This window comes from Giraffa tippelskirchi, chromosome 3, assembly GCF_054371585.1.
Source record: "Giraffa tippelskirchi isolate mGirTip1 chromosome 3, T2T-mGirTip1v1.2.pri, whole genome shotgun sequence".
NCBI lineage: Eukaryota > Metazoa > Chordata > Mammalia > Artiodactyla > Giraffidae > Giraffa > Giraffa tippelskirchi.
In genome coordinates, this window is record NC_137277.1 from 108752982 (window position 1) to 108779045 (window position 26064).

The 26064-nt window shown below is 42.4% G+C and overlaps 1 protein-coding gene across 4 annotated transcripts in view; it reads right to left on the reverse strand.

Moving 5' to 3' along the window:
• Positions 1-26064, reverse strand: part of EPC2 (enhancer of polycomb 2) — a 250165-nt gene that overhangs the window by 139051 nt on the left and 85050 nt on the right. The window contains exon 5 of one of the 4 annotated variants that reach the window (XM_081580544.1): positions 8503-8649. The exons of the other annotated variants lie outside the window; for them this stretch is intronic. The gene's annotated coding sequence lies outside the window, so the exon portion shown is untranslated. The remainder of the gene's footprint in view (positions 1-8502; positions 8650-26064) is intronic. 4 annotated transcript variants of the gene reach the window in all.

Sequence of the window (26064 nt, forward strand, 5' to 3'; positions counted from 1 at the left end):
TGGAATCACAGGGTGCCACCTTGTGTATAAGCTGACGATTTACTTCCCAAGTTCCACAAAGGATCCAGATAGACTCAAAAATAATCAGCCCATAAGCTCTGTATTTTAGTAACCAAAGAAAAAATGAGACAGATGTAACGAAACAGATTTGGAAACACATAGCTCCATAGGGTCCACGACACTGTTTTGAATCACCCCGACAGCCTGTCTGATTTGTTGCCCCTCCCTGACCAGAAAACACACCCAATGCCCCACACATGGAATAGATTGATGCTGCTCACTCAAACTTCTGGATAGATACCAGTAATAAGTAAATCTCTTGTGACAGAGCTAATGAATCTGACAAGGACAATTACTTGTGTCCAAACAGCAAGTAGGTGGTACAGATTTAACTTCAGGACTCTGGGTTTCTGAGAGCCACAACGTTCCACGGAGGTGATGATTATGATCCTACTTATTTTAATAAAGTGCTGAGTTTGAAATAGAGAAACAGTTGTTGGAGCAAGGCCACAGGAGGTAAGATAGGATCCTTTCCAACCCAGCTACCTTGCCCTTGGGAAATTCCACACTTTAAACTCAGCACAGCTGCCGTTCAGCCAAAGCCTCTGTTAGATCCATGGAACTGGCTGGACCTTTCGTGTTAGGAGATAGGGAGTTGGAGTGAAGAATATGGGGCTCTGGAGCTGCAGGTTCACATCTCCTGTCGGTTTAGGTCTCCTGTAACATCTCTTCTTCTCAGTTGTCTTCCCTGGCATCCTCCACCGGCACATCCTTTTCTCCTCAAGCATCTCTGAAAGGTAATTTGGAAGGTGGCTTCTCTCTCCTTGTGAGGGCAGTCCAGTTTCACTGATGTGCTGACATATGTCAGCAAGTCAGGCATTGAGCTCTCTGAGATCCAAAGTGTTAAACAAGAGGAGTCCATTGTTAGGAACCTTGAGTTGCTATTCTAAATGTGGCTTCCTTTACCTATTTTTTCTCTCTCCCACCACCAAAAGACTGATGTTTATAAACACAGATTTGTGAATGGAATATGCAGTTAGAATCCTGAATTAAAGAAAATGAGTGATTTGATTTAGTAACACCCACACACTTCCCAGGTGGTTCTAGTGGTAAAGAGCCCACCTGCCAGTGCAGGAGACATAAAAGATTGTGGGTTCAATCCCTGAGTCAGGAAGATCCGCTGGAAGAGGGCATGGCAAACCACCCCAGTATTCTTGCCTGGAGAATCCCATGGATAGAGGAGCCTGGCGGGCTACAGTCTATAGGGTTGCGCAGAATCGGACACAACTGAAGTGACTTAGCACGCATGCACACGTTATTGACCTTATATTTTTGTTCCTAAGAACAAAATGACTTATTTCCTAAGAAAAGTTCCTGGTATCAACATATTGAGAATCCCCTAAACTCCAGAGTGACATCTTAGGAGGCAGAAAGGGAAACAGATTAGAAAACAGCTCTGCTTGCCTTTCATCAGTTATTAATGGTGACTTTGGCACAAACAAAACAAAATATTGAAATAAAATACAGTAATTACCTAGATATTTACTGACACACCTACACCCCTTACCTTGTTTTAGACAGGATTTCAAATGAGTTTTGAGATTAGCTAAAAATATGCTAAGATAACATTTGGCTGTAAGTTTCCTAGTCATGTGAAAATAGAGAACCTTGGCAACTTCCAGGTCATAATGTCCATTAGATAAAATGACTGCTCAGAAGATTTATAATTCTTCCTGGCCTGAGTTAAAATATCCAAGAGGTCATAAATAGTGCAACTAGGTGGTATGAAAGACACCTCAACAGCATCTTTACAACTGACACAAAAGAGGATATCCACCAGGCTGTTTCTTTTAGTAACTTTCCATATAAGCCAATGGCTTCATTTGCAATCCAGCATAAGCAATCCTTCAAGGGTTAGAGTGGATCTGCATTTCTGAGGCCATGAGCCACACCCCATGCAGATCTCAGAGGAGGAAGGAACTCCTTGACATCCAGGCAATTCTCCCTGAGTAGTGTTTTTCTCTCAATTGTGTCCTGATAAACTCTGTGACTGAGAGCTCAAAACTGTGGCTCTATTGCAATTGCCTGAAGCGTGGCTCTTCTAAGTGCCCAATTAAGGGCACCCTTAAATGACTGTTGTGGAGGATAGAGTTAACATTCTTTTTTGAAAAGAAAAGAGTTTAACAAGAACCAGTGCACAAATCGACATCTGTCCCCACTGCTCTTGCAGTGAGCTAAGGGTTGTTGTTGTTCAGTTGCTAAGTTGTGTCCGACTGTTTGCCACCCCATGGACTGCAGCCCACCAGGCTCCTCTGTCCATAGGACTTCCCAGGCAAGAATGCTGGAGTGGGTTGCCAAGCTCTCCTCAGGGGATCTTCCTGACCCAGGAATCAAACCTGCATCTCTTGTATCTCCTGCATTGGCAGGTGGATTCTTTTACCACTGTGTCACCTCGGAAACCCATTCACTGGACGGGCCTAGAGGTGATTCTGCCTTTGTATAACAAGACATGCATCGCTCTCTCAGGTTAGATGGTGTGGGGAGGTAGGGTGGAAGAAGGATGTTTCTGCATGCTGCATCCACATGAAGGTTGTCCTCTAGCTGGGGGCAATAGCTGTTTGGCAGTTTTGTTCTCTAGCTTTGTGTGTAGAGGCTTTTGTACCAAGTTCCACATCTTCTACACTATGCAGTCCTTCGCAGCAGTGGGCATTCCCCTTAGGGCTGGCACACAGGCCATGCCTACAGATGACCTGGGCATTTTAAGATAACTTAACAGGACTCCAAAGATAAAGGGACTGTGGAAGTGGAAATCATTATTTTTTAAATTGGAAGAAAATCGCTTTACAGTGTTGTGTTGGCTTCTGCCATAGAACAACTTGAATCAGTCATAATTATATATCCCCTTCCCTCTTAATCCTCCCGCCCCTCCCCTGGACAGCAGTTTGAAGGCCAATTTTCCCCACCTGGTGCATGTCCTCCACTAATTTGGGGGCAGTGATAGCTTGGTTTACTTTGCCAACAAAAGTCCATATAGTCAAAACTATGTTTTTTTCCAGTAGTCATGTATGGATGTGAGAGCTGGACCATACAAAAGGCTGAGTGCTAAAGAATTGATGCTTTCAAATTTTATTGTTGGAGAAGACTCTTGAGAGTCTCTTGGACTGAAAGAAGATCAATCCTAAAGGACATCAACCCTGAATATTCTTTGGAAGGACTGATGCTAAAGCCATCAGGTGGCCAAAGTATTGGAGTTTTCTAATGAGAGCCAACTCATTAGAAAAGACCCTGATGCTGGGAAAGAAGGAAGGCAGGTGAACGGAACAACAGAGGACAAGATGGTTGGGTGGCATCAGTGACTCAATGGACATGAGTTTGAGCAAGCTCCAGGAGATGGTGAAGGACAGGGATGCCTGGCGTGCTACAGTCCATGGGGTCACAAAGAGTTGGACACTAATGAGTGACTGAACAACAACAACATAGCTTGGTCCAGAGCTTGCTGCTTGAAGACTCTAATAACCTTCTTGATCCTTTCTCTTACTACTTCTCTATTTCTTGGGGCTGAAAGGGCCTGTATGGTTTGTTTCATCATATATATGCAGTATTACCAGCTGTTTAAAACATGCCTGAGTGGTTAACCAAAGAAAACAACCCTTGAAATCTATTTTAGGCATATATTATCCTGGACTATTCTCTGGAAATATTCCCTCTAGTGAGGAAATGAGATTTCAGGGAACGAGGTGGTGGTAGAGAGAAATCCTTACTTCCTACTTCATAAGCCACCCTGTGTTGGTTAAATCATAATAATAATTCTAGATAGATGGATTAAAAAACAACAAATGGGACCTAATTAAAAGCTTTTGCACAATGAAGGAAACTATAAGCAAGGTGAAAAGACAGCCTTCAGAATGGGAGAAAATAATAGCAAACAAAGCAACTGACAAAGAATTAATCTCAAAAATATACAAGCAGCTCATGCAGCTCAATACCAGAAAAATAAATGACCCAATCAAAAAATGGGCCAGATAACTAAACAGACATTTCTCCAGAGAAGATATACAGATAGCTAACAAACACATGAAAAGATGCTCAACATCACCCATTATCAGAGAAATGCAAATCAAAACCACAATGAGGTACCATCTCATGCCTGTCAGAATGGCTGCTATCAAAAAGTCTACAAACAATAAATGCTGGAGAGGGTGTGGAGAAAAGGGAACCCTCTTACACTGTTGGTGGGAATGCAAACTAGTACAGCCACTATGGAGAACAGAGTGGAGATTCCTTAAAAAAACTGGAAATAGATGCCATATGACCCAGCAATCCCACTGCTGGGCATACACACCGAGGAAACCAGAATTGAAAGAGACACATGTACCCCAATGTTCACTGCAGCACTGTTTACAATAGCCAGGACATGGAAGCAACCTAGATGTCCATCAGCAGATGAATGGATAAGAAAGCTGTGGTACATATACACAATGTAATATTACTCAGCTATTAAAAAGAATGCATTTGAATCAGTTCTAATGATGTAGATGAACCTGGAGCCTATTATACAGAGTGATGAAGTAAGTCAGAAAGAAAAACACCAATACAGTTCAATTCAGTCATTCAGTCATGTCCGAACGCATATATATGGAATTTAGAAATATGGTAACAATGACCCTGTAAGCAAGACAGCAAAAGTGACACAGATATAAAGTACAGACTTTTAGACTCTGTGGGAGAAGGCGAGGGTGGGATGACTTGAGAGAATAACGTTGAAACATGTATATTATCATATGTGAAAGAGATCGCCTGTCCAGGTTCAATGCATGAGACAGGGTGCTCAGGGCTGGTGCACTGGGATGACCCTGAGGGATGGGATGGGGAGGGAGGTGGGAGCAGGGTTCAGGATGCGGAACACATGTACACCCGCGGCGGATTCATGTCAACGTATGGCAAAAACCACTACAATATTGTAAAGTAATTCAATTTAGTTCAGTTCAGTCACTCAGTTGTGTCTGACTCTGCGACCCCGTGGACTGCAGCACGCCAGGCCTCCCTGTCCATCGCCAACTCCCAGAGTTTACTCAAACTCATATCCACTGAGTCAATGATGCCATGCAACCAGCCCATCCTCTGTCATCCCCTTCTCCTCCTGCCTTCAATCTTTCCCAGCATCATGGTCTTTTCTAATGAGTCAGTTCTTTGCATCAGGTGGCCAAAGTAATTAGCCTCCAATTAAAATAAATAAATTTAAAAAAAAAGCAAAAAGAAAAGACAAATAACTTATAAAAAATTAAAGTCAGATGAGGGAGCACTTGGGCATGAGAGAGAGATTAAGCTTGGTTCCATGTATTGTACAGTTCTTGTTATATTGCTTAAGCTCTGGGAGTTTATTTGTGAAATGGATCTACTCTGCCCATCTCATAGGCTCCTCATGAGAACTAAATGAGATAATACCGTACAAATTGGCTAACATAGTACCAATTTGCTAACACAGTGGCAAACAGTAGAGGCCCATTCAACACTAAAACTACTATCTAGGGGCTTCCCTGATGGTACAGTGGCTAAGACTCCACACGCTCAATGCAGCGGGCCTGGGTTCAATCCCTGGTCAGGGAGTTAGATCCCAGATGCTGCATCTAAAGATCCCGCATGCTGAAACTAATACCCGGTGCAGCCAAATAAAGAAATAATTTTTTTTAAGCAGATTACTGTTTCTTGTCTCTGCCCTCTGCCCTTTTATTTCCACGGCTTGCATGCATGCTCAGTTGCATCTGACTCTTTGAGACACCATGGACTATAGCCAGTCAGGCTTCTCTGTCCATGGGATTCTCCAGGCAAGAATACTGGAGTGGGTTGTCATTCCTTCTCCAGGGGATATTCCTGACCCAGGGATTGAATTTGAGTCTCGTGGAAGGCAGGTTCTTTACCACTGAGTCACCCAGGAAGCCCATGGCTTGAGGTGATTTAAGTTAGATACAATTAGAACTGTAGTGCTTATAAGATGAGACCCTTCATTTCTACTCTGGCTTATGGTTTACTTTAAACTCTTTAAACTAGTGCTCGCTTTGGCAGCACATATACTAAAACTAAACAACAGAACCTTCCTCCCACTCCCACCCCCCATCTCATCTCATTCCCGGGCCCTGTCTGGGGTGCCAGGCATGTGGAACTATTATTAAAATCATCATGGCCACAGGCAGTTCAGTTCAGTCGCTCAGTCGTGTCTGACTCTTTGAGACCACATGAATTGCAGCACGCCAGGCATCCCTGTCCATCACCAACTCCCAGAGTTTACCCAAACTCATGTCCATCGCGTCAGTGATGCCATCCAGCCATCTCATCCTCTGTCGTCCCCTTCTCCTCCTACCCCCAATCCTACCCAGCATCAGGGTCTTTTCCAATGAGTCAGCTCTTCGCATGAGGTGGCCAGAGTATTGGAGTTTCAGCTTCAACATCAGTCCTTCCAATGAACACCCAGGACTGATCTCCTTTAGGATGGTCTGGTTGGATCTCCTTGCAGTCCAAGGGACTCTCAAGAGTCTTCTCCAACACCACAGTTCAAAAGCATCAGTTCTTCAGCACTCAGCTTTCTTCACCGTCCAACTCTCACATCCATACATGACTACTGGAAAACCCATAGCCTTGACTAGACGGACCTTTGTTGGCAAAGTAATGTCTCTGCTTTTTAATATGCTGTCTAGATTGGTCATAATTTTCCTTCCAAGGAGTAAGCATCTTTTAATTTCATGGCTGTAATCACTGTCTGCAGTGATTTTGGAGCCCCCCAAAATAAAATCTGACACTGTTTCCCCATCTATTTGCCATGAAGTGATGGGACCAGATGCTGTGATCTTAGTTTTCTGAATGTTGAGCTTTAAGCCAACTTTTTCACTCTCCTCTTTCACTTTCATCAAGAGGCTTTTTAGTCCTTCTTCACTTTCTGCCATAAGGGTGGTGTCATCTGCATATCTGAGGTTATTGATATTTCTCACAGCAATCTTGATTCCAGCTTGTGTTTCTTCCAGCCCAGCATTTCTCATGCTGTACTCTGCATATAAGTTAAATAAGCAGGGTGACAATATACAGCCTTGACGTACTCCTTTTCCTATTTGGAACCAGTCTGTTGTTCCATGTCCAGTTCTAACTGTTGCTTCCTGCATACATTTTTCTCAAGAGGCAGGTCAGGTGGTCTGGTATTCCCATCTCTTTCATAATTTTCCACAGTTTATTGTGATCCACACAGTCAAACTTTTCAGAGGGTTTGCTTAACTATCGAGACATAAATATGTCTATCCTTAAGAAAGACAGTATCTTTTCACTTTGAAGTTCTCTTTGACAGGACCCTGTGGCCATTCAATATCATGGCATGGCATATCATGGCATGGCCACAGGGTCCTGTCAAAGAGAACTTCGTAGTGAAAAGATACTGTCTTTCTTAAGGATAGACATATTTATGTCTCGATACTTAAGCAAACCCTCTGAAAAGTTTGATTTATTTTTCATTTTCTGAAAGCTCTCATTAATAACTATGTATCAGGTGACCTTAAGACCCAGATTTGAGAGGAAGAGTCTGCCTTTCCTTTCTTCTTTCCTCTTTCCGTCCTTCCCTCCATCTCTCCTTTCACTTCTTATTTTAGGAAATCTAAAGCTAATTTTAAAAGTTCAGGTATCTGTCTAAATAGCAACAAGGTTACTTCCTGTTCAAAATTAGACAGAAATGGGCTCCTTATGCATGCAAAATCTCGTATCATAATCCGTGCACTCATTTGTATCTGAGTTTATGTTCATCTGTAATATAATGCTACCACCTTCACAAGTGAGATTATAAGGGATATCAGCAGAAGTTCTAACACACCAGGAGGCCTTCCAAAATAATTTACAAATGATGTTTGAATATAAAGTTTATCTGCTGATTTTCAACAAATCTGTTAGAACATATCCACCCTGATGTATACCCTGCCTGGGTTTCTAAAGATCCAGACATTCTTAACAGTCAAACCTCATGACTAAAATGAGCAAGCCATTGGAGTAGTATGTTTTTGTTTTCGTTCTGGTCACAGAGAAAGGAGGTAATGATACTGCTTTGCTTGTAAGATTTATAAACTATCTCTGAAGGCCTTTTTCCAAAAGAAGAGTTTCATAAGCTCAGTCATGTCCAACTCTTTGTGACCCCATGGACTGTAGCCTGCTAGGCTCCTCTGCCCATGCAATTTTCCAGGCAAGAATACTGGAGTGGGTTGCCATTTCCTACTCCAGGGGATCGTCCCAATCCAGGGATCAAACCTGCATCTCCAGCATTGGCAGGAGGATTCTATACCACTGAGCCACCTTGGAAGCTGGGGGTGTGGGGCAGGGAGTGAGGGGATGGGTGGTATATATATACTGTTTACTAACTGTGCTTATTAAGCCAGTGCCATCACTTACTGACCTTTTTTCTCTTGATGATCCATTGATATAAATTAAGAGGAAAATCCTGGAACATAAGACACCGTTCCTTTGGAACATACTCACCTTTCCTGACTTCTGAGAGATGAGAAAATTCTTCAGACAAGAGTTTAGCCAAAAAGAACAATAAACATCCTTCTCGGCACTGTGTTCTCTGACAAGATATTTCTTCTTCATTATTTTTACAAATTTATTAATAGCTCTGAAGGCATTCTGTTTGAATAAGATGGAGAATATTCATGCTGGATTTTATTTAATTTTAATATAGCCTGCGGACTGTACAGAATTCATCACTTTTAGAGTCACCTTATCCTAATTAGAAATAATGTACCATTATATGAAACAGTAAGAGGGGGAATAGCCCCCAAAATACTTAGAATTGAGAATGTCAACTTTGTTTCCATCTGCAAATGGAAGATTTGTTTCCCACCCGGGAAGTTGATGCTTGCTCTCAACAGTACAGCTAACAGCCCAGAGCAGGCACAATTATTGACTTCTCCTCTGCCCTGTTGCCTGATCTATAGCAATAAATTCCCAGGGTGGCCACGCAATTACACACAACGTGATCACTATCACAGCAGGCCCAGCCAGATACGGATACACAACATGATCACTTACCCAGTAGGCACCGTTCAATATGATTAGACAACATGATCATGACACAGCAGGTCCTTTCAATATGGATTCCTAACATGGCCATGACTAATAGACCAGGCAACTTGCATGTTTCTGAACTGCAACCCACATGCCTGCAGGAACAGCTTGATGGGGACATGTCATAAAATACCCAGCTCCACAAGTGCACTCAGGTGTAGACACCCTGCCCAGGGTCGTTTAGCACAGCAGGTTCTACCATACAGCAATTTGACCACTGACACAGTGGAAACAGATTTTACCCTGCAGATGACATGGGATGGGACTTTCCAATGGGACTGCGAACATGGCAGGCAGTATTCTGACTTTAGCCAAGTACAAATAAGCAAAAGCCTCATGATGAACAGAAGACCTGTGATTTAGAAAACATTGCAACAAATGGCCCAGAAGGAAAAGACAAGGAGCACACTGCTTTAGGTGGAGTGTGGGTTTTCCTGCACCCACACCTCCAGTGCCTCTGGCAGAAGAGGATGCCTCTGACACTATCCTGCTACTCTCTTTAGAGCGCATCCTTTTGATGGAAGGTGCTGTGTCTCTGAGCTGCTTTGATGTATGTGAAAATATGCCAACTTCTTTGTGTAAAGTAAGGTTATCAGCGATTGTGTAGAATAAAAAAGAAAAGCTTTTTAAGCAAATAAGTGGAATACTTTTTGCCAGCTTTAAAGAAGCAAATGGATTTGCAAATTTAAAATCAAATTAACAAAAAGAAGAATAATTATTTTATCAAAAAGCTTTTCATTTACTTTTAAATGATGTTACTCCCATAGATCCCAATTTGGCTGATCTGGAATGTGGCCCAGAAATTACATTTAAGAAATACACCAGGTGATTCTGCATCAGAGTATTTTATACAGCTTCATCCCATTGGTTCTCTTTACTTTTCTCTAATTTTTATCTTCCTCTTGCTCTCCCTCTGTCTCCTCTCCCATTCTTTCATCTTTTTTTCCCTTGGCTCTAGCTTCCTCCTGTAATTTTTTCATTTTTTTATCTAGATGGCGCAGATGGTAGAGAGTCTGCCTGCAACACGGGAGACCCGGATTCAATCCCTGGGTTGGGGAGATCCCCTGGAGAAGGAAATGGCAACCCAACCCAGGCAAATATTCTTGCCTGGAGAATTCCATGGACAGAGGAGCCTGGCAGGCTACAGTCCATGGGGAGGCAAAGAGTCGGACACAACTGGGTGACTAACACTTTCATGGGCAGGAATGGGGAGATTGCATGGAGGGTCATAAGGAAAAGAGAAGAAAGAAAATCCTGTCAATTTCATAAGCCTCAAACCATGTTCCAAAACAATGTGAGGTCTTACCGTATTCCCTGTGCCCCTTTAATTGTAGCACAAAGATCATGCCACCTAATTTTCTACAGTCATGGTTTCTAGAGGGAGGTCACAAGGAGTGAAGCGAAGACAGGCAATGGTCTCGGGCTGAGCCTGCCATTGTCCAAGGTTGTTTCCAGTCACTTAAAGATGCTTCATTTAAAATGCTTACAGCAAACCCAGGATTAGAACAACTATTGTCTTAATTTTCCCACTAAACGTCTTTGTAAATAATGAGGATCCAGTGTTTGTGGTGGTCCCTTGCTTTGCCTGCTATACCGATTCTCCATCCATTTACTGTTCGTCCGGTTTTGTTTGCTTCTTCCCTGGACTGTTTCATTGAACACAGTGAAGTTATGTAGTTTGAAGAACTCTCATTTAGGAATCAGGAGGCATGTATACTCATCTGACCCTGGCATTAACTACCCTGTGAACTTGGAGAAGTCATGCAATGTCTTCAGACCCATTGTCCTTACTGTAAAGTGAGGAGGTTATCTGCAGGGCTCATTTTAGTTCTAAGATTATATAGAATAAAAAAGTCATATTTTTCTTCTATAATGCTTCAAGATAAATAAGGCTAGGTACAGATTATAACAGAGTTTTTAGCATCCAGAATAAGCGATTTTCTTTTTGTCCTTAAAAAAATTAAAACTAGCAATATCTTGTCTAGAGTCAGAATTAAATAGCTGCCACATTTCCTACTATATTTGTTAGCTCATGTGCTATGCTCAGTTGCTTCAGTCCAACTCTGTGACCTATGGACTGTAGCCCTCCAGGATCCTCTGTCCGTGGCATTCTCCAGGCAAGAATACTGGAATGGGTTGCCATGCCCTCCTCCAGAGGATCTTCCCAACCCAGGAATCAAACCCGTATCTCTGGCATGCTCCTGCATTGCAGGCAGCTTCTTTACCCACTGAGCCACCATTGTTAGCTCATAATCAAAGGTAAAAATATAAACTTAAAAAGAGGTTAACGTTTTAAGTTACACTAGTGGTTTCTTGAACTTTCTGATCATTATGGATGTATTTATAGTAACTATCATTTAAAGAAACTACAAGAAAGCTTTTTAAAAAGTAAACAGTTTGAGTGGACTAAAACATTGGATTTATTATCACAACCCATATTGAGGAGCCCCCTGAGTAACACTGGGGAAAAAACATTTGAAATTTTTTTTCTGAACACTTATAAACAAGGTGAGAATAGGATATAGAATTAAGGCACATGAGTTCTTAGGACAGAAATCTTTCTTCTTGCACACAGAATATCAGCCTTTATGGTGATGTTCCACAGAAGGAGGGAAGAAGAGAGGGGGAACTGGAGGGAAGGAAGAAGGGAAAGGACAGAACTAATACTTACGGAGCAAGGTCATGTACCAGGCACTGTGTCATTTACCAGGCACTGAATGAGGCACTTTTAAGTCATTTAGTATCTGACCATTGAATATCTTGTGTGCCTAATCTGAGAGCTGAGCATGGCATGGCAAGGAGGTAAGATGGCCTTTGCCTACATTTAATTCTATAACCATCTTTAAAAGTCCATATTATTGACCCATATTCTTTGCACTTCTCACCTTGCATTTTATTGCAATTCATAAGGTTTACAATGATTCCTCCCACATACCCTCACCAGCCCCAGGACAGAAACATACCTTTCCTTTTCTATCCTATACCTAGTGTTGGTCATGAATTAAGTGCTACTGAGTAGAGAACTATACAGGATCTATAAAGCAAGTAATGCCTCCTTTTACTCAGTTAACAAAATTAATAAGAAACAACAGCATCCAACTTTTGCCATCTTTCCAGAGAAATCAGTCGAGAAAATTAATAGTATTGTAACGGAATTATCCTCCAATAAAAAAAAAAAGAAAATTAACAACAGCCTGAAATTTCCTTGGATTTCATACAGTTCTACATTTTTGTTTTGATTTTTAATTTTTAAAAATTAAACTTACTTTAGTTGTACAGTTTACAATTAAATGAAACTGTCCAGTTCAGTATTGCTAAATATACTCATATTGTTGTGCAACCAGTCTCCAGAACTTTTCATCTTACAAAACTGAAACTCTATACACATTAAATAACAACTCCCATTTCCCCTCCCCCCAGCCTCTGGCAGCCAACATTCTGCCTTCTGTTTCTATGCATTTGACTACTCTAGGTACCTCGCATTAGTGGAGTCATACAGTATTTGTCTCTTTATAACTGACTTATTTCACTTAGCATAATGTACTCAAGGTTCATCTACATTGTAGCATGTGTCAGAATCTCCTTTTTTAAATGTAAGGCTGACTAATATTCCATTATATATATATATATATACCACATTATGCTTATCCATTCACCCATCAATAAACAATTGGGTATTGTGAACAATGCTGCTGTGAACAAGGGTGTACAAATATCTGAGACCCTACTTTCGATTCTTTTGAGTACATACGCAGAAGTGGAATTGCTAGATCATATGATAATTCTATTTTTAACTTTTCTGAGGAACCTCTGTACTGTTTTCCATAGGGGCTGTACCATTTTACATCCTTACCAACAGTGCACAAGGGTTTCAATTTCTCTCTATCCTTGCTAACACTTTTTGTTTTGTTTTTTTCCTTAGTAGTTGCCATCATGTGAGATGATACTTCACTGTGGTTTTGATTTACATTTTCTTAATGATTAGTGATATTGAGCATCTTGCATATGCTTCTTGGCCATTTGTGTATCTTCTTTGGAGAAATGTCTATTTAAGTTCTTTGTCCATTTTTTAATCAGGTTATTTGATTAAAAATAAGTAACTTGATTGTATGGCATTTTGTAGTTTATATAGCGTTTTCATATACTTTACTGTATTTTATATTTACAGTAACCCTGTGGGATTGGCGGGTAGGTATTTTGCCATCTGCAATAACAAAAACTGAGAATGAGAGAAACTGAGAACTTTGACCAAATAGCCATTAATAGACAGGATCAAGAGTTGGAGAGTTGAGGTCTATACTGTTTTTGTTTTGAACATTAAAAATTATGTAGTATATATAACCAATGGAAAGAGCACAGAATGAATTTCAGGACCATCCATTAAACATCACAGACAAGATGGGAATTCCCTGGTGGTCTAGTTAGGATCCCATGCTTTCACTGCCATGGGCCTGGGCTCACTCCCTGGTTGGGGAACTGAGATCCAGCAAGCTGCCTGGTGAGGGTGGGGTGGGGTGCAGTGGGAAGAATCATAGACAAGAAAACCTAGCTGTGAATTTGAGATATATTTCCTGCGTCTTATGGACATAATCCCATTTTCCATGCTCCACTGCACTATATACATTTTCCAGATATAAGATCCAGAAAGCCATTGTCAATGGGAATCTTTCTTTTCCAAACTATGAGCTAAACCCCCTCAGTGGCTTTCCTCTTGCATGCTGAGGGAGGTGAGACTCAGTTCAGTTCAGTCGCTCAGTTGTGTCCGACTCTTTGCGACCCCATGACCGCAGCATGCCAGGCCTCCCTGTCCATCACCAACTCCCGGAGTCCACCCAAACCCATGTCCATTGAGTCGGTGATGCCATCCAACCATCTCATCCTCTGTCGTCCCCTTCTCCTCCTGCCCTCAATCTTTCCCAGCATCAGGGTCTTTCAAATGAGTCAGCTCTTCGCATGAGGTAGCCAAAGTGTTGGAGTTTCAGCTTCAACATCAGTCCTTCCAGTGAACACCCAGGACTGTTCTCCTTTAGGATAGACTGGATGGATCTCCTTGCAGTCCAAGGGACTCTCAAGAGTCTTCTCCAACACCACAGTTCAAAAGCAGCAGTGAAAAGGAACCCTGGGATACTTAGTCAAAGATACTCCCCACCATGGCCCTAGGATCCTTGTTCTTAATCAGAAATGATTTAAGTTAAAAGTCCAAGACTCCCAAACATAATACTGGTTTCCCATGTATCTTTTGTTTTGTTTTGTTTTGTTTTTTGGTTTCCCATGTATCTTGACTCAAGTTTGAGTCTCTTCCCTGATTGACTTTGTGTAAACAGAAGGAACACTGCCTGGTAACCTTTGAAATTTTCTAGAGTGTGTTTCTGCTTGCAGTCATGGAATAAGAGGGGATGGGGGTGGGGGGCAAGGAAAGTGTTAGAAACAATTTCTTCTCCAAAGACCAAGTCCTTGGGACTTACACCTATTTCACTCATTCATTCAAAGGGTCAGTAATGCCTGCTACAATGTCTTCTTTCTACCAAGTTAGTAACACTTTCTATTAAGCGCTATAATGATTCAAAGATGAGAAAGTATATGTCTTTGGTGCCTATTGCCTAGTAGAGGAGACAAGACATATACACACTTAATTATGGTGCAGCATAGAAAGTGACAGGTATCTTAAGCCCACACAAAAATGCAACAGGGAGAGAAGCTATGCAGAGATTACTTCTGGCTGATGGGCTTGAGGGTATGTCAGAGAAAGCTTTAGGGGAAAATACTATCTGATCCTTGAAAACTATGTTTGAAAAATATGTAGGAATAGGGCAAGAAGTCCATTCTTGGCAGAAAGAAATGTGTGAGCAAAGACACGAAGGAGGAAAGGAGAGGACGAATTCCATGATCAGGAAACTGAAGGATGAAGCATGGTGAATGGTAAGATCTAAGAAACAGTCCACCAAGCTTCCAGTACTGGTCCTGCCTAGTAATGACTATTTGTTCAAAGTACTCAGTTTCTCTCATTCTCAGCTTTTGTTGTTGCAGATGGCAAAATATCTACCTGCCAACCCACAAGAGTTATTGGGAATATAAAATATCATTGTGTGTGTCAATATTATATAAACCACAAAAACCCATACAAGCATAAGCAATTTTTATTGGTAAGTGGGGGCCCAATGATGGAAGGCCTTGAACATCAGGCTAAGGGGTTTGCACAAGTCATTTGTGTCACACTCAGAGGTCTTTCACTGAGACTTCAGATTGTTACCCAAGGAAGGTCCAGTTACCTCTTCTACACGATGTGAAGTAATCTGGTACGCCAGTCATAAATACATTGGACTGGAATAGATTACATACCTGTAACTCACTGTGTTAAATTAACTTTCTACAGTTTCAACATTTTAAGCACAACCTTCCAGGTTTCCTTGTTTTCCTCTTCTGTAGATTGATGGTTTTGTCCTCTGGCCTGGATATTGGGGCCATCATTTCAAATCTCTCGTTTTCACAACTCCCTTCTCAAGCCCACATTAAGCCATTCCTCCCAGCTCCACTGATTCCTGAAGAACCAGACTCAGTCCTAGTCTGAGGTCCAGAACACGTGGCTCACCTCACACTGAAGGTGGTTCCTGCTTCATATAGATGACAACAATGTAATTGAGGCCGTGTATACTCATAGGTGACAATGTCTCAAAGAATCTGTAGTGGAAGTTAAATTGTCATTGTTTTGAAATCCCTGCTGGTTTTTATTTTATACTTAACTTTTCGATTAACATTAACAATGGATTATCTGCCAAATTAAAACCATTCAAAATAAGGGTAAAATGAATTCCTCTTTCCTGCTGACCACCCATTAATTGCGCCCATATACAGCACCATTTCTCTGTGATCAGATATTTTTGCCTGGACTCCTACTGGTCTCCTAACTCCAGTGTCTCCTAACTAGATGCTCTTGCCCAGTCTCACTGTATTCCTGTCCAGTCTCCACAATAATGCCAGAGTGGTCATTATGAACCTGCACATCTGTTTGTGCCTTTCCTTTGCTTCCTCAGCACAGCACACAGCCCTCCATGACTTCCCCTCTGCCAATTCTCCTCACCCCTCTCTACCCACCCCCTAGGGACATGCCCTTACAGCCACATCCCATACCTACTGCACTCCAAGCCTGACATGCTTTCTCACAGTTGGCTTTTTACGTGCTATCCCTTGGAATTTCCACTCTGTATCTTCATCAGTTCAGTTCAGTTCAGTCGCTCAGTTGTGTCCGACTCTTTGCGACCCCATGAATTGCAGCACGCCAGGCCTCCCTGTCCATCACCAACTCCCGGAGTTTACCCAAACCCATATCCATCGAGTTAGTGATGCCATCCAACCATCTCATCCTCTGTCATCCCCTTCTCCTCCTGCCCCCAATCCAACCCAGCATCAGGGTCATTTCCAATGAGTCAACCCATCGCATGAGGTGGCCAAAGTATTGGAGTTTCAGCTTCAACATCAGTCCTTCCAATGAACACCCAGGATTGATCTCCTTTAGGATGGATTGATTGGATCTCCTTGCAGTCCAAGGGACTCTCAAGAGTCTTCTCCAACACCACAGTTCAAAAGCATCAATTCTGCGGCGCTCAGCTTTCTTCATCGTCCAACTCTCACATCCATACATGACTCCTGGAAAAATCATAGCCTTGACTAGACGGACTTTTGTTGGCAAAGTAATGTCTCTGCTTTTAAATATGCTATCTAGGTTGGCCATAACCTTCCTTCCAAGGAGTAAGTGTCTTTTAATTTCATGGTTGCAATCACCATCAGCAGTGATTTTGGAGCACCCCAAAATAAAATCTGACAATGTTTCCACTGTTTCCCCATCTATTTCCCATGAAGTGATAGGACCAGATGCCATGATTTTAGTTTTCTGAATGTTGAGCTTTAAGCCAACTTTTTCACTCTCCTCTTTCACTTTCATCAAGAGGCTCTTTAGCTCTTCTTCACTTTCTGCCATAAGGGTGGTGTCATCTGTATATCTGAGGTTATTGATATTTCTCCTGGCAATCTTGATTCCAGCTTGTGTTTCTTCCAGCCCAGCGTTTCTCATGATGTACTCTGCATATAAGTTAAATAAGCAGGGTGACAATATACAGCCTTGACGTACTCCTTTTCTTATTTGGAACCAGTCTGTTGTTCCATGTCCAGTTCTAACTGTTGCTTCCTGACCTGCATACAGGTTTCTCAAGAGACAGGTCAGATGGTCTGGTATTCCCATCTCTTTAAGAATTTTTCACAGTTTATTGTGATCCACACAATCAAAGGCTTTGGCATAGTCAATAAAGCAGAAATAGATGTTTTTCTGGAACTCTCTTGCTTTTTCGATGATCCAGCAGATATTGGCAATTTGATCTCTGGTTCCTCTGCCTTTTCTAAAACCAGCTTGAACATCTGGAAGTTCACGGTTCACGTATTACTGAAGCCTGGCTTGGAGAATTTTGAGCATTACTTTGCTAGCATGTGAGATGAGTGCAATTGTGCGGTAGTTTGAGCATTCTTTGGCATTGCCTTTCTTTGAGATTGGAACGAAAACTGACCTTTTCCAGTCCTGTGGCCACTGCTGAGTTTTCCAAATTTGCTGGCATATCGAGTGCAGCACTTTCACAGCATCATCTTTTAGGATTTGAAATAGCTCAACTGGAATTCTATCACCTCCACTAGTTTTGTTCATAGTGATGCTTTCTAAGGCCCACTTGACTTCACATTCCAGGATGTCTGGCTCTAGGTGAGTGATCACACCATCGTGATTATCTGGGTTGTGAAGATCTTTTTTGTACAGTTCTTTTGTGTATTCTTGCCACCTCTTCTTAATATCTTCTGCTTCTGTTAGGTCCATACCATTTCTGTCCTTTATCGAGCCTATCTTTGCATGAAATGTTCCTTTGGTATCTCTAATTTTCTTGAAGAGATCTCTAGTCTTTCCCAATCTGTTGTTTTCCTCTATTTCTTTTCATTGATCCCTGAGGAAGGCTTTCTTATCTCTCCTTGCTATTCTTTGGAACTCTGCATTCAGATGGGAATATCTTTCCTTTTCTCCTTTGCTTTCACTTCTCTTCTCTTCCCAGCTATCTGTAAGGCCTCCTCAGACGGCCATTTTGCTTTTTTGCATTTCTTTTCCATGGGGATTGTCTTGATCCCTGTCTCCTGTACAATGTCACAAACCTCTGTCCATAGTTTATCAGGCACTCTGTCTATCAGATCTAGTCCCTTAAATCTATTTGTCACTTCTAATGTATACTCATAAGGGATTTGATCTAGGTCATACCTGAATGGACTAGTGGTTTTCCCTAGTTTCTTCAATTTAAGTCTGAATTTGGCAATAAGCAGTTCATGATCTGAGCCACAGCCTGCTCCTGGTCTTGTTTTTGCTGACTGTATAGAGCTTCTCTATCTTGGGCTGCCAAGAATATAATCAATCGGATTTTGCTGTTGGCCATCTGGTGATGTCCATGTGTAGAGTCTTCTCTTGTGTTGTTGGAAGAGGGTGTTTGCTATGACCAGTGCGTTCTCGTGGCAAAACTCTATTAGCCTTCGTCCTGCTTCATTCTGTACTCCAAGGCCAAATTTGCCTGTTACGCCAGGTGTTTCCTGACTTCCTACTTTTGCATTCCAGTCCCCTATAATGAAAAGGACATCTTTTTTCAGTGTTAGTTCTAGAAGGTCTTGTAGGTCTTCATAGAACTGTTCAACTTCAGCTTCTTCAGTTTTACTGGTCAGGGCATAGACTTGGATTACTGTGATATTGAATGGTTTGCCTTGGAAATGAACAGAGATCATTCTGTCGTTTTTGAGATTGCATCCAAGAACTGCCTTTCAGACTCTTTTGTTGACCATGATGGCTACTCCATTTCTTCTAAGGGATTCTTGCCCACAGTAGTAGATATAATGGTCATCTGAGTTAAATTCACCCATTCCAGTCCATCTTAGTTCGCTGATTCCTAGAATGTCGACGTTCACTCTTGCCATCTCCTGTTTGACCACTTCCAATTTGCCTTGATTCATGGACCTAACATTCCAGGTTCCTATGCAATATTGCTCTTTACAGCATCGGACTTTGCGTCTATCACCAGTCACATCCACAGTTGGGTATCGTTTTTGCTTTGGCTCCATCCCATCATTCTTTCTGGAGTTATTTCTCCACTGATCTCCAGTAGCATATTGGGCACTTACTGACCTGGGGAGTTCATCTTTCAGTGTCCTATCTTTTTGCCTTTTCATACTGTTCTTGGGGTTCTCAAGGCAAGAATACTGAAGTGGTTTGCCATGCCCTTCTCCAGTGGACCACATTCTGTCAGACCTCTCCACCATGACCCATCCATCTTGGGTGGCCCCACACGGCATGGCTTAGTTTCATTGAGATAGACAAGGCTGTGGTCCGTGTTATCAGATTAGCTAGTTTTCTGTAATTTTAGTTTCAGTGTGTCTGCCCTCTGATGCCCTCTTGGAACACCTACCATCTTACTTGGGTTTCTCTTACCTTGGACGTGGAGTATTTCTTCATGGCTGCTCCAGCAAAGTGCAGCCTTTGCTCCTCACCTTGGACAAGGGGTATCTACTTACAACAGCCCCTCCTGACCTTGAATGTGGAATAACTCCTCTCGGCCCTCCTGTGCCCACACAGCCGCTAGTCCTTGGGCCTGGGATAACTCCTCTCGCTGCCACCCCCGGCCCCCGGCCCCCGGCCCCTGGCCCGGCCTAGCTCTTCTAGGCCGCCACCCCCGACCCCTGGCCTGGCCTAGCTCCTCTCGGCCACGCTTCTGTGTGGACCCGTCGCAGCCGCCTCGCTTCTGCGTGGACCCATCACAGCCGCCTGTATCTTCATAGTCCGCCTTTAAGTCTCATAACCATCAGTCCCTCCTCGGTGAAGACACCCTGATGGAAATGCCTTCCTACCCCCACGCCAGGCATCATGGATTCAGGCTTTCTCTCAGACGTAAGGCAAAATTAACAATATTGGGGCACTATTCGTATTTCATTATCACTCTTTGTTTGTGCACATGTTGCTGCACTAGTCCCTGAGATTTCTATTTTCCAAGCCTGGGTATCTAGGACAGTTGAGCCCTGATAAAAAGTTGTTAAATGAATGAATAATATGCCTACAAGCCTTGACTTTAGAAAGTACTCTACAAATCTTAGGTCCCTTTCACCCTTTTTCCTATCCCCTATTCTGTTTAGTCCCTGATAACCTTAATTTTCATTTCAGCTCAACTGAGAGCATCATATGGGGACCCCAACCACAAAGGTCCACTTTGAAGGAATCATCTTGTCAGTCATAATAGAGAGGCCATTTTCTATTTTCAAGCAGTCTAGAGTAGAAGAAAAATTCTCACATTCATTACCTCTATCTCACTCTCTTGCCTGAATCAAGCTTTCAGTTACACTTTGGAGAGAAATGGTTTTGTCATATTCATTTCCACCCAAGCCTTGTAAAACAGAATTTTACCCATCAGAGTAATGACAGAAAAGAAAAATAAAGGTGATGCACCAACCAAATTAAACTGGAAATTGAGTTCAACATTGCATGCCTTCTCTGTGCCAGGCTGGGTGTGAGCTAGGTCTTGACACATTCTTCCCTCTGGCTGGAATAATTTGTTGAGTTCAGGTTTCTCAACATTCATGTAATGGATATTTTGGGCCAGATAACTCTTCATTGTGGGGCTTTCCAGTGCATCTTAGGACGTTAAGCAGCATCCCTTGCCTCTGTCACTCAGTGCCAGCAACATCCCCACCCCAACTGAGACAACAAAAAAATATCTGAAGATATTGCCAAATGTCGCTGGGAGGCAAAATCACCCCTGCTTGAGAGTCACTGAAGTAACTGATTCCTGCTTACCCTTTGTATTTTAGCTAATGTGTCACCACCTCTTAGAAGCCTTCCTTGACCCCTCGGCATGGAGCAAATGCCCTATTACATATTCTTATAACACTGTACACTGTTACTTCAGAATACATATTGAGGATGGCAACTATATATTTATTAGCACGCCCATTTACTTATTATTTTTCTCCTAGTCTATAACATCCATGGAAGTAGAAACTGGGTCTCTTTTTTCTCACTATTGCATGCCTTAGCACAGTATCTAGTTCATATTAAGCTCCCCACTCCGCCGCAAACAAATGCTGTGAAAAAGGGAGGATAGCAATACGAAGATCAAAAATGTAATCTCTGCCCTCAATAGCAAAATTCAAAAAAATTCAGAGGAAGCATAGGTATGAACCACTGGCTAGAAACATCTAAGAAGCAATGTAATTCAAGGGTGATGGAACTTGTAAAATACTCTTTCCATATACTTGAAAGATAGTGGAGAACAGCTAAGAAATTAATGTGGCAGGAAAGTCTCTGATGATGGGATGTGAAGGGATGGGTACATACAAATGTAGAGTCATCTACAAGAAGTGTGCCATGAAGGCTATGGTTTATTCAGAAAGAACTGAGTCTCATGTAACGGACTACAGGGAAAACTTTACAATGCCGTGTTTAGATGGCAGGGCTCTACCACATGAAAAGCAGCAGCTCTGTAGCCCTTAAGGGAGCTCAGGACAAGAAGAAGCGAGAAGGGCATGGAATCTTCCACTCCCAGTTTCTGATACATTCTGTATCTATGGCTAACTTCAAAACAAAGTAAACATTTTAAAATGTCCTTTACTAAATGAATAACAGATTGTTTTCCTTTATGAAGATGTAAGCAAAATAGAAACCAACTATTTTCTCTAATCCATCCGCCATCAATGTCTTTTCCAAATAAGGGCTCTTAAGTTAAAAAAAAATTTTTTTTTTTAGCTGCACTGCACAGCACACGGGATCTTAGTTCCTAGACCAGGGATCAAACCTTCACTCTCTGAAGTCGAAGTGCAGAGTCTTAACCACTGGACCACCAGGGAAGTCCCAAGGGCTCTTAAATGTTCTCATCTTTTCTTACTCTGAAGTTTTCAATTTGATTTGGGTGATGTTCATTTATTAGAGGGGAGAGTCAGGGTCTTGGCAGGAAAAAGATGGACACAACAAAGGGATTGTTTACAGGATGTGTCGAGAAACCACAAGGGTGGTGCTTATCTAGGGTCTAAGAGTGAGGCACTCCTGTCACCTCTAGGCCTGAAGGGGTAAAGGAGAGAAGCAACAGGAGCTGAGAGAGGGAGTTCCATAGAGAGAGAGGGCCACCTGCAATGAGCTGTGGCCTTAGAAGAGGATGCCAGCCTGTAGTAACCAGGCACTGAGGGAGCACAGAAAGTGAACCAATACCCAGCTATGCTCTCCCTCCTACCCTTATCTCCCTCTCAGCTGCTGTTTCTCCTTAGTGGTAGCAATGAAGCAGCAAGGTCATCTGCTGATTCAGTTCAAAAAGGTGTACCTCCAGGGCCCAGGACAGGAAGCAGAAGGGTACAAAGAGGACATGGAGGGGCAACAGAAAATATTCAGTTCAGTGTTTCATTACACACCACTGCCAGAGGGTGGATGATAACATTATTTCAGACTTCATACTAACATTTTGTAAAATGGCTGGGCATGCTGCAGCCCATGGATTCGCAAAGAGTCAGACACAACTTGTGACTGAACAACAATTGATTTTGCAATATCACTTTCTTTAACTGGAAAATAGGGTATATTTTCAAGTGTGTATGTACTCTGGGCTTCCCTCATGGCTCAGACAGTAAAGAATCCACCTACAATGCTGGAGACCCAGGTTCCATCTCTGGGTTGGGGAGATCTCCTGGAGAAGGAAATGACAGTGCACTCCAGTATTCTTGCTGAGAAATCCCATGGACAGAGGAGCCTGTCAGGCTACAGTCCATGGGGTCGCAAAATAAACTCTGGGACTAGACACAACATAGAGAAATTCTGCATGGCTATCTCAGAGGCTTGATCATTTCCATAGTCATTGTAGTGACTCAGACTAAGAACTAGGCTCACACCAGCTTCCAAGTCCCCTGCTACACTCTTGAACATGACATGGCTGCATGACAGAGACACACAACTTAACCTGCTTTTGCTTCTCTCCTTTAGGTGTGTGATAGGATCACACAGTAGAGCCTTCTTCACTTTCCCCACGAAGGAAGTAGGAGCAGCAGATGTTAGAATAGTCATCATGGCCCTTTGAAAAAGTTTAGAGGGAGGGAGAGAAAGAGAAAGAGAGAGAAGCAGCTGTTGGGGTGAGAGGGACCTTGGGGTGTGCTCAGTCGCTAAGTTGTGTCCAACTGTTTGCAACCCCATGGACTGTAGCCCACCAGGCTCCTCTGTCTATGAATTTTCCAGGCAAGAATACTGGAGTAGGGTGCCATTTCCTTCTCTAGACCTTGGGGCAATATATAGTTAAAAAGGAATGTTAGGTTGCTTGCTTGTGTGTCATGCAACATTACATCTCTCCCCTTGGCATTTTCTGAGAAACTTACAGAAAGATTTAAAGTACTCCCCAATGTTTTTATTTAAATATGAAACTGTTCAGATAGAGAGCCCAAGTCATCCCAGCCTTCTTTAGGCTACAGAAGCAAAGAACAGATGGCCATCTGGACAAGAGCCCTAGAGCCAGAAGGAGAATCTGAAGAGCATGAGAACTCAGAGATGCCAGCCTCCATGTGATGCCTGGGTGAACTCTCCCCTACTGTCACCCACATTTTCCAGGAAGAGAGAGCACCAAGGGCAATATGGAGAAAGTACAACTGAGCTCAACACACTAATAGGTGCAAACATGAATGAGTTGGTGGCCACCCTTACTGGACAGGCCCCGTCTTGGGATAATGAAGCCTACTGGGGTTGATTCTAGTTGCTGAGACCAAGCCGGGGCTTCTGCCTGTCCCATCCCTTGAGTCCTGACCTGGGCTTGTCGCCCATGCTCCCATCTGTCCTGCTCATTACTTGGCACTCTTTCTTGTTCACAGCCTCAGCCTCCACCTGTTTGTGCCTTAGATGAACGTCTTCTGCAAACTCTAGCCCTAGCATGCATTTGAATTTCAATTTTTTAAAAAATATTTATTTGGCTGTTCCAGGTCTTAGTTTCAGCATGCAGGCTCTTAGCTGCAGCATTCAGGCTTGTAGTTGCAGCATGCAGGCTCTTAGTTGCGGCATGCAGGATCTACTTCTCTGACTAGGGATCAAACCCAGGCCCCCTGCATTGGGAGTGCAGTTTTAATCACTAGACCACTAGCGAAGTCTCTGAATTCCAAGTTTTGATAGCTGGTTTTCCCAGCAATGTATCCTCATGATACTCCAGCCTGGCCAACTACTTCAATTCCTGCAAGCCAATATATTATAAGGGCTTCCCAGGTAGCTCAGCTGGCAAAGAATCCACCTGTAGTGCAGAAGTCCTTGGTTTGATTCCTGGGTCGGGAAGTTTCCCTGGAGAAAGGATAGGCTATCCACTCCAGTATTCTTGGGCTTCCCTGGTGGCTCAGATGGTAAGGAATCTGCCTGCAATACAGGAGACTAGAGTTCAATCCCTGGTTTGGGAAGGTCCCCTGGAGGAGGGCATGGCAACCCACTCCAGTATGCTTGCCTGGAGAATCTCATGGACAGAAGAGCCTGGAAGGCTACAGTCCATGGGTTCGCAAAGAGTAGGAGACACTGAATGACTAAACACAATATTATTTCACTAATATTTATTGATTTTTTTCCTATAAGCCTAGAACTTCACATGAATTCTCTCTTGTCATCCACAGAAAATATCTTTAAGCAAGAGAAATCTGCCTTTCCCATTGTATGGATGAAAATGCTGTAAGGTAGAAAGGTTGAGTAACTTGTCTACGATCAGACAGCCTACTGGTGGTAAGGCTTGATTATTATTTCATTGGCATGGAATCCAGGCAATCAGAAATCTAAGCTTATGCTTTCACCCACACATTTCAGAATGTTTTAACCCTCCAAAACGGGGATGACCCAAGACCTTGCCTTCCTTTCTGTCTGGGGCACCCTCCCTCATTCTGTACATAGTAAGCACCTTCCTCAAGTCTCTGTACATGTTTCCTCTTCAGAGAGGCCTCCCTGTTCACCTGTCTAAAGATAATCTCCCCTGCCTGTATTCTCTCATGCATCCCATGCTCTTCCTTTGTTACATTTATACCAACACACATTCTTCATGTGCTTACTTGTCTAATGTCTTATCTTGCTCTGCAAGGGACAGGGACTGTTTTGCTCGACACCATGTCCCCCACATTCAGCTCAGCAACTGACACATAGTGGCCAATATTTTTTTGAATAAATGGACAAATGAATAGACTTCTTTCTGGCATTCTCCTCACTGCAGAACCTTTCAAAATTCCATCCAATACCTAAATCGTTGAGTCTGTGGCAAATGCTTTTTGCTGTTTGCTTACTGCTAAGAAAGCAAACATTCATCCTTTGAAGGTAGATTTTATTTTTAGAGGTAGATAAAAGCCTTTTGAGATCAAATTTGCAATGAGTGTATTTGTCACAACTAGGTAACCTAACTTGAGTTCCAAAATGCCTTGTGATTATAAAACAGTAAGACTGTGTGTATGGCCTGTGGATACTGCAGAAAGGTTCTAACGGTTGCCCAACCACAGTGGCTCTCACCAGTGTACAGTTAGGGAACAACTCGATTGGTCACATACAGTCTAGCACATCTGTTCAAGATTAGCTTTATTGCTTTCTAATTAGATTTCCAATGTGCCTAGTTTAGCCCAGTGGCCTCAAACATTTTGTACTTAGGACACTTTTGTATTCTTAAAAAGTATTGAAGAGCCTCAGAGAGCTTGTGTAATAAAGATTATGTCTATCAATACTCACCATACTAAAAATTTAAAAGCATCTATGTATTAGATCACTTAAAAATCACATTTTTTGATAAGTTTTTTTGGAAAAAATCCAGTGTCACTCACATATGTGGTTGGAAAAGGAAAACAGCCTTTTCACATAATCATGGATATTCTTTGATACTATATCCAAACTTAACAATTGGCAGTTTCTTAAAGATTAGTTCAGTGTGAAATAAGAAACCATATCAA